This window comes from Garra rufa, chromosome 23, assembly GCF_049309525.1.
Source record: "Garra rufa chromosome 23, GarRuf1.0, whole genome shotgun sequence".
In the NCBI taxonomy this organism is placed as follows: Eukaryota; Metazoa; Chordata; class Actinopteri; order Cypriniformes; family Cyprinidae; genus Garra; species Garra rufa.
Genome location: NC_133383.1, coordinates 3,145,279 through 3,160,803, shown reverse-complemented (window position 1 = coordinate 3,160,803; position 15,525 = coordinate 3,145,279). Strand labels below are relative to the sequence as shown.

The 15,525-nt window shown below is 36.1% G+C and overlaps 1 protein-coding gene across 1 annotated transcript in view; it reads left to right on the top strand.

Annotated features, from left to right (window-relative positions):
• The window catches only part of nup155 (nucleoporin 155), a 48,884-nt gene that overhangs the window by 14,731 nt on the left and 18,628 nt on the right, over window positions 1-15,525 (top strand). The window lies entirely within an intron of this gene.

The following is a 15,525-nucleotide window of genomic DNA, read 5'->3' as shown; positions in this document are numbered from 1 at the left end:
TGAGAGTCTGATATTTTGAGAAAATATAAAGGGTCACTAAGTCTTTCATTGTTTGTATTTTGCAGTTGTTGTTTTTTATGTATTTTTTACTGAACTGTACCATGAACTTGTCCTATTCAGGCACATAGCAAAAGATTAAGAAAAATACAACTTTTTAGCATGAGCGATTTATCTTCATTGATAGAAAATATTTGCATAGTGTTATTTACTGAATATAAAATTATAATTAAAAATTTCAAGACAAACTTTGACAACAAAACTAACTTTGCTGTTATCTGTTCAAAACATCTGAAAACCATAATTTTAAGATCAGTTATATATATATCGCCCCATTAAAATACTCAACTTGATTTTTAAAGATATTTTAAAAGAATGAAGCTTTTATAGAGCATTTTTATTGTGTTTTGCTGTACACCCACATGAACTGTGTTCATGTTCATTCACAGTACATAATGTTAAAAGATACTAATTTTCCTTTAAACAATATATAAATACTTTTTTTAGCTTAATATTAATTAACATTAATAAATGCTGTTTAGTTATTGTTCATGTTAACTAATATAGTTAATGTTACCAAATGAAACTGGATGGCAAAATTGTATATATTGTGTGTATGTGTCTGTGTGTTGATTTTAAAGTTTAACCCTTTCAATTCAGTAAACTTTAAATCCTAACTGACAGAGGGTTACTGTGAATGCATGTGCCAACTGGGCACCGTTTTCCTAATTGATTCTTAGTTATGTAGCGCTTAAGAGTGATGTCTAATACCAGGAGTCACCAGCAAAGCAATATCCACACAAAAATTGAACAGATAGGTAACGATGATATTTAAGCAGGGCGTGGATGTAATGCAAGCAATAATAACATTTTGTTATCATCATGAACTACATGTTCTTATCATCACCATCATCATCATCATCATCAGAATATAGGGAACATGTAGCATATGTGTTCACAGTTGGCCCCCTGAAGTCCTTGCAGGGGGTTAGGTTTATAGCAAAATCCTCCTAGAGATTTAATGATATCAACATTATATTTGCTCAGTCTGATCTAAAGGCCTTAGAGATGTTAAATTGCGAAGATCTTGAGTTTTCGTTATAGGGCGTGTCTGTGACAAAGTTGGATGTTTCGCCATGGACATAGAAGTTGTTATAACTCAGCCATAAAATATCCGATCTGCCTCAAACTTCACAGGTTTGGTAAGAGTCCTGGCCTGAAGACACCTAAATGTCAATATTCAGATATTATCATAGCGCCACCTGTTGGCAGCAGGATATATCATATCTTTCACTAACTCAAACGTACCAAGGCCAATCTGCACCAAACTTCATATGTTTGATAAAAGTGCTGGCCTGAACACATCTACATGCCAATAATCAGTTATAGGCATAGCGCCACCAGCTGGCAGCAGGAAATTTGGCACTTTTAAGTGACTTTGACATATTTCTCCTATTTTTACTGTATTAAAAGCATACTGCCCACCATAAGCTGTGTCCCTAAAGCCACCGGTCGGTGGTAAGCACTTGTGCGAGGGCCCGTTCATCGCTGCTTGCAGCTTTAATTATTATTATTTTTTTTTCAATGTTTTGGGTGATTTTGGGGCCCTTAACATACACGAAAACTCTTGAAAATTTGCACACACATTGGAACCTGCGGCCATCAGGGCCGGACAGACTTTGACATGGGGGGGTCACCTGGGGGGGGCGTGGCACAGCGTTAAAAATTGCGACTTTTGAGGGACTCTGGAGCGCACACCAATTGATCTACAGTCACCAAAATTCATACACATATAGACCTCACCGGGCCGACCAACTTCCGTGCTCACAGTCCGTGCTTCACCAAACAGGAAGTCAGCTATTCAGGGATGTCTAAAAAGCGCATGCAATGGAATTTGAAATACTCCTCCTAGACCTTCCAACCGATGGCCACCAAACTCGGTCAGCATGATCTCAAGACATTGGGGACGCAAAATTGCCAGGGGATTTTTGATATCTCGAACGGTTTGGCCGTGGCGGGGCGACAAAGTTATGGCGAGAAATGAGAAACAGGAAGTGTCTAATTACTTTAACACACTTTGTCTGATTTTGACCAAACATCAGCAGTTTGTTCATCTTATGATGCCGATCACAGAGATGTGACTATTAGGAGTCAAAGTTATAGCGCCACCAACTGGCAACACAAAGCGCAACGTTTTCTAAATGCTTTTAAATCAACCTCTTAATTTTACTCAATTTGCTTCAAACTTCATCTCAATAATGTTGAAACACGGCCAATGAGAATCTGTGAATTGCCTTATCGATAACTTTTATCATGTTGCCATGGCAACGTGTCAAACTTTAACTTTAGCTTTTTGTGTTTTGAAGCCACTTAAAATACTCAGAATTTCATGAAACTTCACACACACATCTGTATTAATGATATTTAGACACTGATAAAAGCCCATAAATGGGCGTGGAGCAGGCGCTCCATAGCGCCACCTTTTGACAAAAGTTGGGGGTTTAGTTTGTCCTACAGTCACCAAACTCGGTACATATATTGATCTCATCAAGCCAGAAACATTTCTAATTTACACCCATTAGCTACGATCAACAGGAAGTCGGCTATTTTGATTTGAATGTGGATATTTGGAAAAATCAGGCTGTGGAATTTTATATACTTCTCTCAGGAAAACCAAACAATTCACACCAAACTTTTTTGACATGTTGCCAACATTCTGAAGATTCTAAATTGCGAGCAGATTTAGGATATCTTGAACGGTGTTGATGTGGTGATTGATTGAAATCGGAGTAAAACAAGATAGCCGTAATTTTATTATATCTTTAAAGTGCAGCATCCAAAGTCTTTGAAACTTTTTTCATACAGACTACTAGTCATTCTGATCAGACACCGTTCATTTCATAATTATACAAAGATCTATGAATTAATGAAAATTAAAAAAACAAATCTGATCCCTCTCTGCTCTGCACTTATGTGTGTGCGTGGTAAGTGGGTGTGTGTTTGTTGAGTGTTAGGGTGAGAGTGGGGAGGGGGGATGGGTGGAAAGAGAGAGTCAGAGTGGAGGAGATAGAAGGGAATATTTAAACTCTTGGTTGTTTATTCATTAGGATGTGAATTAGGGCTGGGTATTGTGACCAATTTGGCAATTCGATTCGATTGTTATTTTTATGGTTTCGATTCGATTATATTCGATTCGATATCGATTAGCTATCAATATTTCATTTAAAATGTTAGTTTTGCAGACATGGGATCACTATTTTGATATAAATCCTGGTAACTTAAAACTCCCCTACTTAAGTTTATTACTGAAATACACATCTACATTAATAATAGGGTGCACACAGTTGTTTATTTTAAACAACTTTTATTTTAAATGAATACTGTAACTAGACATGTGCCGGTATTCGGTAATGCAATAAATCGCGGTAATGAATATGCACAATATTGTTATCGTGGGCACTTCAAAATACCGTGAAAAATAATAGATCAGAATTTATATTTATAGAACGCGCATTAGTTAATTTTCCATCAACCGCTTAAACACGGTGTATATGCTGCGCGAAACACGTGCGCACTCTGAATGTAAACAATCCCCACATGTAGAAGCACTGTGTGCATGCGGCGCAGTGCGCACTCTAGTCTAATGTAAACAATCCTCACATGGAGAAGAAGCATGGTGGAAGGAGGAACACTGCCGACGATTTATCCCCCTTCTAAAAGCAGGGCTGCCAACTCTACGCATTCAGCGTGAGACTCACGCAATTTACACTTCTCACACGCTCTCGCGCCACGCATCCATTTTCTCACACAGAGAAAAATCACGGAGCAAAGAGAACATGGAGACCGACAGACTACTAGAACAGAGCAGGTTACTTTTGATATGAAAACAATTCTCAGCTCTCAGGTTCTGTCCATTTTATTACAAAATTCTGACAATTTTTGATGCTTGTAAATGTGACGTGACCGATCGCTGTAGCGCTTCAGTTCAAGTAAACCGATCATCTGTTACTTTTTATTTAAAGATACAGTACAACTTACCGAAAGATATGCCTACATAATATCGATCAATCAGTGTTTTTCAACCACGGAAAGAGGTCAATAAAACTGCAGGTGAACAATTATGTCACAGAACGTTACATTTACCTTAGTTGACTAGAAAAAAATAGCTATAGAGAGGAGTATTTTGCTAAATATATGCACTATATTACATTTGTATTATATTTTTACTTGTCATAATTGTTATTATAATGAAAACCAAATTGTATTTAATTTAATTTGTTAATTTTTAACCTTTAATAATACCAGCTGACAGGGCTCTCTGTATGTTTACAGCATTATGTGAGATATTTTTTTTTTTTCTTGTGAAACATTTATATGTAGGCTATCTACTGTAGCCTACCTAATTTTTATCCAAAGAGTCAATATTGAATCAAGATTGAAATCAAATCCCAAGAATTGAAATCGTGAAAATTGTGTAAAATTCTGTTTAGTTACCAAATGTTTTGACAATCACAATTACACCTATTATAATGCAAGTTGTTTTTTTAATGCAAGTTGTTCCCTCCCCCATCACCACCACCACTCCATCCATTTCTCCTGAGCAATTAAAATATTGTGATAATACCGTATACCGTGATAAAAGCTCAATCAATTAATCGCAGCATGAAAATGTGATACCGGCACATGCCTAACTGTAACAAGAAGTCATAAATATGTGCATCCAATGTACACCATGTAAACAAACTGCAAAAAGCACATTACTGTAAAAAAATAAAAAGTCTAAATGTGCAACAGTGAAATCTATTAAGAACTTCAAACATGTTTAAGAAATATTTTTTTTTCTAAATTCAAATCAGGCCCATCATAAAGCCCTTGTCTGCATATACAAAACATTCTAACTGTCCATAAAACTAACAGATCTTAACTAAAGCCTAATATTTTTTGATCACCAGATTTTTTCTTGCAAAAAATTTACACCCATTAGCTACAACCAACAGGAAGTCAGCTATTTTGATTTGAATGTGGATTTTTGGAAAAATATAGCTGAATAAATTCATATCACTCATAGCAGAATCAGACAGTGCACACCAAACTTTGTCAACATGATGCCAAGATACTGAAGATGTTAAAATGTGAACGGCTTTGGGATATCTTGAACGGTGTTGATGTGGTGATTTATGAAAGTAACAGTAAAAAAGATGGAGAGTTATTTCCATATATCTTTAAATTGCATTATTCTAACTCATCAAAACTTTTTACATATAAAGAACAAGAAATTCTTAGGAAATATGTGTAGTTTCAAAATGTTATCATGCTCAGAGGCCCCAAAAACATTAAAAGTGTCATATAAATTGTCAGATTAAAGCTCTAGTACCAGGGATGAACACTAGAGGTCCTCATAAGATAAGGAATCGTTTGAACAATAATGCTATTTAGCTCATTCTCAGTGTATAAGAATGAAAATAATCCATAGAATCAGTTGATATATAATGTACTGTCAGTGTACTTTTACATAATTATTTTGTATAGGTGCTTAAAGAGCATTAAAATCTTTTTTTAATCTTTTAAGGAAAAATTATATGATTTATATACATATATACAATCTCACTGATAGAATAAAAAATCTTATAAGTATGACACTATACTGCTCAGTTCACTTAATTAGAATGAGAAACAAATACATAAACTAAGTTAATATGTATTTATTTTTAATATATTTGTTTATAATTATTTCACAGATGCTTATAGATCATTAAAATAATATTTAAAAATGGTTGTAGATCATAAAACATGGTAACTATTTAAAATAGGGTCTCTTTTGTTAACAATGGTTAATGAACTAACACACGAACGAACAACGAACAATATGTTTGTACTCGATTTTCTTCAAACTTCATCAGAATGATGTAAAAACACGGCCGATGAGAGTCTGTAAAGGCGTCTCTGATGCATCAAAAGCTGTTGCCATGGCAAATAAATAAAAATACAAAATACATTCAAATATTTGTTTCCTGTGTTTTTGAGGCAGATAGCGTGCCTATGATTTCATTTTCCATTTTCAATTTTCAATTTTCAATTATTTATTATATATTTAAAGTGCAGCATCCTAACTCTTTGAAACTTTTTTCATACAAATAACTATTCATTCTGATTAAACACAGTTCATTTCATAATTATACAAAACTCCACGAATGAAAGAAAATTAAAAAACAAATCTGATCTCACTCTGCTCTGCACTCTATGTGTGTGTTTGTGTGGTAAGTGGCTGAGTGTAAGGAGGTGGGATGGGTGGTAAGAGAAAGAGTCAGACAGGAGGAGAGACAGTTAGGGTTAGTCCAAAGGGTTATTGTGAATGCATGTGCCAACTGGGCACCGTTTTCCTGATGCTATCGGGATGGCGACTGCCAGACGGCGAGGGCCCGGTCAACGCTGCTTGCAGCTTTAATTAGGGCCCGAGCCCAAAAGGGCGAAGGCCCTATTGTTTTTCTAAGGATTATTATTATTATTATTATTTTTTTTTCAATGTTTTGGGGGATTTCGGGGGCCTTAACATACACGAAAACTCTTGAAACTTTGCACACACATTGGAACCTGCGGCCATCAGGGCCGGACAGACTTTGACATGGGGGGGTCACCTGGGGGGGGCATGGCACAGCGTTAAAAATTGCGACTTTTGAAGGGCTCTGGAGCGCACAACGGTTGACCTACAGTCACCAAAATTCATACACATATAGACCTCATCGGGCCGAACAAATTTCACACTCATAGTCCATGCTTCGCCAAACAGGAAGTCGGCTATTCAGGGATGTCTAAAAAGTGCATGCAATGGAATTTGAAATACTCCTACTAGGCCTTTCCACCGATGGCCACCAAACTCGGTCAGCATGATCTCAAGACATTGGGGACGCAAAATTGCCAGGGGATTTTTGATATCTCGAACGGTTTGACCGTGACGGGGCGACAAATTTATGGCGAGAAATGAGAAACAGGAAGTGCCTAATAACTTTGACATACTTTGTCTGATTTTGACCAAACTTCAGCAGTTTGTTCACCGTCTGATGCCGATCACAGAGATGTGACTATTATGAGTCAAAGTTATAGCGCCACCAACTGGCAGCAGGAAGCGTGACGTTTTTGAAACGCTTTAAACTCAGCCTCTTAATTTTACTCAATTTGCTTCAAACTTCATCACAATAATGTCAAAACACGGCCGATAAGAATCTGTGAAGGGCGTTATCCATAACTTTTATCATGTTGCCATGGCAACGTGTCAAACTTTAACTTTAGTTTTTTGTGTTTTTGAGCCACTTAAAATGCTTAGAATTTCATGAAACTCAACACACACATCTGTATTAATGACAGTTAAACACTGATAAAAGCCCATAAATGGGCGTGGAGCAGGCGCTCCATAGCGCCACCTTTTGACAAAAGTTGGGGGGTTACTTTGTCCTACAGTCACCAAACTCGGTACATATATTGGACTCATCAAGCCGGACAACTTTCTAATTTACACCCATTAGCTACGACCAACAGGAAGTCAGCTATTTTTATTTAAATATGGATTTTTGGAAAAATCAAGCTGTGGAATTTGAAATACTCCTCCTAGACCTTTCCACCGATGGCCACCAAACTCGGTCAACATGATCTCAAGATATTGGGAATGCAAAATTGCCAGGGGATTTTTGCTATCTCGAACGGTTTGGCCGTGGCAGGACGACAAATTATGGCGAGAAATGAGAAACAGGAAATGTCTAATAATTTTGACACACTTTATCTGATTTTGACCAAACTTAAGCAGTTTGTTCGTCGTATGATACCGATCACAGAGATGTGACTATTATGAGTCAAAGTTATAGCGCCACCAACTGGCAGCAGGAAGTGTGTTGCTTGCAAAACGCTTTTAAATCAACCTCTTAATTTTACTCAATTTGCTTCAAACTTCATCAGAATAATATCAAAACACGGCCGATGAGAATCTGTGAAGGGGTCCTTGATACATCAAATGCTGTTGCCATGGCAACATGTCAAACTTTAACATTTGTTTCCTGTGTTTTTAAATATAGCTGTGAATAAATTCATATCACTCACAGCAGAATCAGACAGTTCACACCAAACTTTGTCAACATGATGCCAAGATACTGAAGATGTTAAATTGTGAACGGCTTTGGGACATCTTGAACGGTGTTGATGTGGTGATTTATGAAAGTAACAATAAAAAAGATGAAGAGTTATTTTCATATATCTTTAAATTGCATTATTCTAACTCATCAAAACTTTTTACATATAAAGAACAAGAAATTCTTAGGAAATACGTGTAGTTTCAAAATGTTATCATGCTCAGAGGCCCCAAAAACATTAAAAGTGTCACATAAATTTGTCAGATTAAAGCTCTAATACCAGGGATGAACACTAGAGGTCCTCATAAGATAAGGAATCGTTTGACCTCTAATGCTATTTAGCTCATTCTCAGTGTATAAGAATGGAAATAATCCATAGAATCAGTTGATATAGACTGTACTGTCAGTGTACTTTTACATAATTATTTTGTATAGGTGCTTAAAGAGCATTAAAATATTTTTTTAATCTTTTAAGGAAAAATTATATGATTTATATACATATATACAATCTCACTGATAGAATAAAAAATATTATAAGTATGACACTATACTGCTCAGTTCACTTAATTAGAATGAGAAACAAACACATCAACTAAGTAAATATGTATTTATTTTTAATATATTTGTTTATAATTATTTCACAGATGCTTATAGATCATTAAAATAATATAAAAAAATGGATGTAGATCATAAAACATGGTAACTATTTAAAATAGGGTCTCTTTTGTTAACATTGGTTAATGAACTAACACACGAACGAACAACGAACAATATATTTGTACTCGATTTTCTTTAAACTTCATCAGAATGATGTAAAAACACGGCCGATGAGAGTCTGTAAAGGCGTCACTGATGCATCAAATGCTGTTGCCATGGCAAATAAAAAAAAAATACAAAATACATTCAAATATTTGTTTCCTGTGTTTTTGAGGCAGATAGCGTGCCTAGAATTTCATTTCCCATTTTCAATTTTCAATGATTTATTATATATTTAAAGTGCAGCATCCTAACTCTTTGAAACTTTTTTCATACAAATAACTATTCATTCTGATTAAACACAGTTCATTTCATAATTATATAAAACTCCACGAATGAAAGAAAATTAAAAAACAAATCTGATCTCACTCTGCTCTGCACTCTATGTGTGTGTTTGTGTGGTAAGTGGCTGAGTGTAAGGAGGTGGGATGGGTGGTAAGAGAAAGAGTCAGACAGGAGGAGAGACAGTTAGGGTTAGTCCAAAGGGTTATTGTGAATGCATGTGCCAACTGGGCACCGTTTTCCTGATGCTATCGGGATGGCGACTGCCAGACGGCGAGGGCCCGGTCAACGCTGCTTGCAGCTTTAATTTTTTTTTATTTTTTGTTAACCTTCCGGGCACTTAAGGGGGTCTTAACATACTCAAAAACTCTTGAAAATTTGCACACATGTCGGAATCTGCGGCCATCAGGACGTCACAGAGGCTGGTACCGGGGCGTGGCAAGGGGACTCTACAGCGCCCCCTGGAATTTTGAGGGCCATATAGCACACATACTTGAACGTACACATATGAAACTCGGTACACATATAGAACTCATTGAGCTGAACAACTTTTGTACTCTATGTCATTTTCTCAACGCAACAGGAAGTGAGATATTTAGGGCTGTGTAAAAAGCGCATGCTCTGGAATTTAACGTACTCCTCCCAGGATTTCCATACGATTGTCACCAAACTCGGTCAGCATGATCTCAAGACATTGGGGACGCTAAATTGCGAGGGGATTTTTGATATCTCGAACGGTTTGGCCGTGGCAAGGCGACAAAGTTATGGCGAGAAATGAGAAACAGGAAGTGTCTAATAACTGTTGCACACATTGCCGGATTCTGATGAAACTTCACCAGATTGTTCGTTGTATGATGCCGATTCCATAAATGTGACTATTATGAGTCAAAGTTATAGCGCCACCAACTGGCAGCAGGAAGCGTGTCATTTTCAAAATGCTTTGAAATCAGCCTCTTAATTTTACTTGATTTTCTTTAAACTTCATCAAAATCATGTCAAAACACGGCCGATAAGAATATGTAAAGGGGTCGATGATAAATCAAATACTGTTGCCATGGCAACGTGTCAAACTTTAAAATTAGATTCCTGTCTTTTCGAGGCAGATAAAATGCTAAGAATTTCATGAAACTCAACACACACATCAATATTAATGATAGTTAGACACTGGCAAAAGGTCATAAATGGGCGTGGAGCAGGCACTCTATAGCGCCATCTTTTGACAAAAGTTGGGGGGTTAGTTTTTCCTACAGTCACCAAACTCTGTACATATATTGTTCTCATCAATCTGGACAACTTTCTAAATTAAACTCATTAGCTAAGACCAACAGGAAGCCGGATATTTCCATTTGAATGTGTTTTTTTGGACAAATCAGGCTGTAAACAAATTCACACTTCTTCTAAGAACAACCAGCTATTCACACCAAACTTTTTTAACATGAAGAGAAGATTCTGAAGATGTTAAATTGCGAGCGGATATTGGATATCTTGAACGGTGTTGACGTGGTGATTTTTTAAAGATGTAGTAAAAAACATAACCGTCATTTTTTTTATATCTTTAAAGTGCAGCATCCAAACTCTTTACAACTTTTTTCACACAGAGATCTAATCATTCTGAGCAAGTGCTGTTAATATAAATTTTCTACAAGCTTCAATGAATTAAAGAAAATTAAAAAAAGAAATTAGAAACCTGCTGTCACTCTGCCTGTGCCTGTCTGTGTTCAGTCACCATTGAGTCACTGAAGAGTGACTGAAGGGGGGAGGGGTGTAAGGGAGAGAGACCAGTGGAACATGCTGTTTTGCTTAAGACCATCTTTGAGGAAGATGCACATTGCTGTAGCGTAATCGACATAAATATGTCTGATATTTTGAGAAAATATAAAGGGTCATTAAATCTTTCATTGTTTGTATTTTGCAGTTGTTGTTTTTTATTTATTTTTACTGAACTGTACCATGAACTTGTCCTATTCAGTCACATAGCAAAAGATTAAGAAAAATACAACTTTTAAGCATGAGTGATTTATCTTCATTGTAGACAATATTTTCATAGTGTTATTTATTGAATATAAAATTATAATAATTAAAAATTTCAAGACAAACTTTGACAACAAAACAAACTTTGCTGTTATCTGTTCAAAACATCCGAAAACCATCATTTTAAGATCAGTTATATATATATCGCCCCATTAAAACACTCAACTTGATTTTTAAAGATATTTTGAAAGAATTAAGCGTATATAGAGCACTTTATTGTGTATTGCTGTACACCCACATGAACTGTGTTCATGTTCATGTTAATTCACAGTACATAAACTAAAAGATACTAATTTACCTTTAAACAATATATGAATACTTTTTTTTAGCTTAATATTAATTAACATTAATAAATGCTATTTAATTATTGTTCATGTTAACTAATATAGTTAATGTTAACAAATGAAACTGGATGGCAACATTTTATATATTGTGTGTATGTGTCTCTGTGTTGATTTTAAAGTGTAACCCTTTCAATTCAGTAAACTTAAAATCCAAACTAGCAGAGGGTTACTGTGAATGCATTTGCCAACTGTGCACCGTTTTCCTTATTGATTCTTAGTTATGTAGCGCTTAAGAGTGATGTCTTATAACAGGAGTCACCAGCAAAGCAATATCCACAGACAAATTGTACAGATAGGTAACGATTTAAGCAGAAGTGGTGAATGTAATGCAAGCAATAATAACATTTTGTTATCATCATGAATTACATGTTCTTATCATCATCATCATCAGAATATAGGGAAAATGTTCACATTTGGTTCACAGTTGGCATTATCTGAAGTCCTTGCAGGGGATTAGGTTTATAGCAAACTCCTCCTAGACATTTAATGAAATCAACATTATATTTGGTCAGTCTGATCTAGAGGCCTTAGAGATGTTAAATTGTGAAGATCTTGAGTTTCAGTAAAGGGCGTGTCCGTGGCGGCCTGACAAAGTTTGTTGTTTTGCCATGGACATAGGTGTAATAACTCAGCCATAAAATGTCTGATCTGCCTCAAACTTCAGAGGTTTGGTAAGAGTCCTGGCCTGAAGACACCTAAAGGCCAATATTCAGATATTATCATAGCGCCACCTGTTGACACCAGGATATATCATATCTTTCACTAACTCAAACATACCAAGGTCAATCTGCACCAAACTTCATATGTTTGATAATAGTGCTGGCCTGAACACATCTACATGCCAATAATCATTTATAGGCATAGCGCCACCAGCTGCCAATGGGAAGTTTGGCACATTTAAATGACTTATGACATATTTCTCATATATTTACTGTATTAAAAGCATACTGCCCACCGTTTGCTGTTTTCCTAAAGCCACCGGTCGGCGGTGAGCCCGGGTGCGAGGGCCCGTTCATCGCTGCTTGCAGCTTTAATTTTTTTTTGTTTTTTTTATTTTTTTTCAACCGTTGGGGCACTTTTGGGGGCCTTAACATACTCAAAAACTCTTGAAAATTTGCACACACGTCGGAATCTGCCGTCGTCCGGACGCCACAGAGGCTGGGACCCGGGCGTGGTTCAGGGCCTCTACAGCGCCCCCTGGAACACAGTTTGAAAACTTGATGTACTGCGCACACATACTTGCGCGTATTGATATGAAACTCGGTACACATATAGAACTCATCGAGCTGAACAACTTTTGTACTCTATGTCATGGGCTCCACGCAACAGGAAGTGAGATATTTAGGGCTGTTTAAAAAGCGCATGCTCTGGAATTTAACGTACTCCTCCCAGGAATTCCATGGGATTGTCACCAAACTCGGTCAGCATGATCTCAAGACATTGGGGACGCTAAATTGGGAGGAGATTTTTGATATCTCGAACGGTTTGGCCGTGGCAAGGCGACAAAGTTATGGCGAGAAATGAGAAACAGGAAGTGTCTAATAACTGTTGCACACATTGCCTGATTCTGATGGAACTTCACCAGTTTGTTCCTTGTATGATGCCGATTCCATAAATGTGACTATTATGAGTCAAAGTTATAGCGCCACCAACTGGCAGCAGGAAACGTGTCATTTTCAAAATGCTTTGAAATCAGCCTCTTAATTTTACTCGATTTTCTTTAAACTTCATCAAAATCATGTCAAAACACGGCCGATAAAGAATATGTAAAGGGGTCGATAATAAATCAAATGCTGTTGCCATGGCAACGTGTCAAACTTTAAAATTACATTCCTGTCTTTTCGAGGCAGATAACATGCTTAGAATTTCATGAAACTCAACACACACATCAATATTAATGATAGTTAGACACTGGCAAAAGGTCATAAATGGGCGTGGAGCAGGCACTCTATAGCGCCATCTTTCGACAAAAGTTGGGGGGTTAGTTTTTCCTACAGTCACCAAACTCTGTACATATATTGTTCTCATCAATCTGGACAACTTTCTAAATCAAACTCATTAGCTAAGACCAACAGAAAGCCGGCTATTTTGATTTGAAGGTGGATTTTTTGAAAAATCAGGTAGTAAACAAATTCACACTACTCCTAAGAACAACCAGCTGTTCACACCAAACTTTTTTAACATGAAGAGAAGATTCTGAAGATGTTAAATTGCGAGCGGATTTTGGATATCTCGAACGGTGTTGACGTGGTGATTTTTTAAAGATATAGTAAAAAACATAACCCTAATTTTTTATATCTTTAAAGTGCAGCATCCAAACTCTTTAAAACTTTTTTCACACAGAGATCTAATCATTCTGAGCAAGTGCTGGAAATATAAATTTTATACAAGCTTCAATGAATTAAAGAAAATTAAAAAAATAACTCAGAAACCTGCTGTCACTCTGGTGAATGTCTCTACAGTATGTGTGTGCGTTCAGTCAGGCACAGAGAAGCTCATTATTGCAGGGGGGAGGGGTGAGAGGCAGAGAGGGTGACAGAGTAGAGATCCATCCTACAGACCATCTTTGAACAAAAAATGCACATATGTATTTTAATTACATAAATATGTCTGATCTTTGAGAGTCTGATATTTTGAGAAAATATAAAGGGTCACTTTGTCTTTCATTGTTCGTATTTTGCAGTTGTTGTTTTTTATTTATTTTTTACTTAACTGTACCATGAACTTGTCCTATTCAGTCACGTAGCAAAAGATTTAAAAAAAATACAACTTTTTAGCATGATCAATTTATCTTCATTGATAGACAATATTTACATAGTGTTATTTATTGAATATAAAATAATAATAATAAAAAATTATGACAAACTTTGACAACAAAACAAAAGTTACTGTTATCTCTTCAAAACATCTGAAAACCATAATTTTAAGATCAGTTATAAATATATATATATGTATCACCCCGTTAAAATACTAAACTTGATTTTTAAAGATATTTTGAAAGAATGAAGAGTTTATAGAGCACTTTATTGTGTATTGCTGTACACCCACATGAACTGTGTTCATGTTCATGTTAATTCACAGTACATAAACTTTATATGAATACTTTTTTTTAGCTTAATATTAATTAACATTAATAAATGCTATTTATTTATTGGTCATGTTAACTAATATAGTTAATTTTAACAAATGAAACTGGATGGCAACATTTTATATTTTGTGTGTATGTGTCTGTGTGTTGATTTTAAAGTGTAACCCTTTCAATTCTGTAAACTTTAAATCCAAACTAGCAGAGGGTTACTGTGAATGCATGTGCCAACTGGGCACCGTCTTCCTTATTGATTCTTAGTTATGTAGCACTTAAGAGTGATGTCTTATAACAGGAGTCACCAGCAAAGCAATATCCACACAAAAATTGTACAGATAGGTAACAATGACATTTAAGCAGAAGTGGTGGATGTAAAGGAAGCAATAATAACATTTTGCTATCATCATGAATCATGTTCTTATCATCATTTGTAGCATACTGGTTCACAGTTGGCATTTATCTGAAGTCCTTGCATTGATTGCATTTAGTTAAATCAACATTATATTTGGTCAGTCTGATCTTGAGGCCTTAGAGATGTTAAATTGTGAAGATCTTGAGTTTTCATTAAAGGGCATGTCCGTGGTGGCCTGACAAAGTTTGATGTTTCTGCATAGACATAGAAGTGGTTATAACTTAGCCTGAAAATATCTGATCTGCCACAAAATTCACAGGTTTGGTAAGAGTCCTGGCCTGAAGACACCTAAAGACCAATTTTCAGATATTATCATAGCGCCACCTGTTGGCAGCAGGATATCTCATATATTTCACTAACTCAAACATGCCAAGGTCAATCTGCACCAAACTTCATATGTTTGATAATAGTGGTGGCCTGAATACATCTACATGCCAATAATCAGTTATAGGCATTGTGCCACCAGCTGGCAGCGGCAAGTTTGGCACATTTAAGTGACTT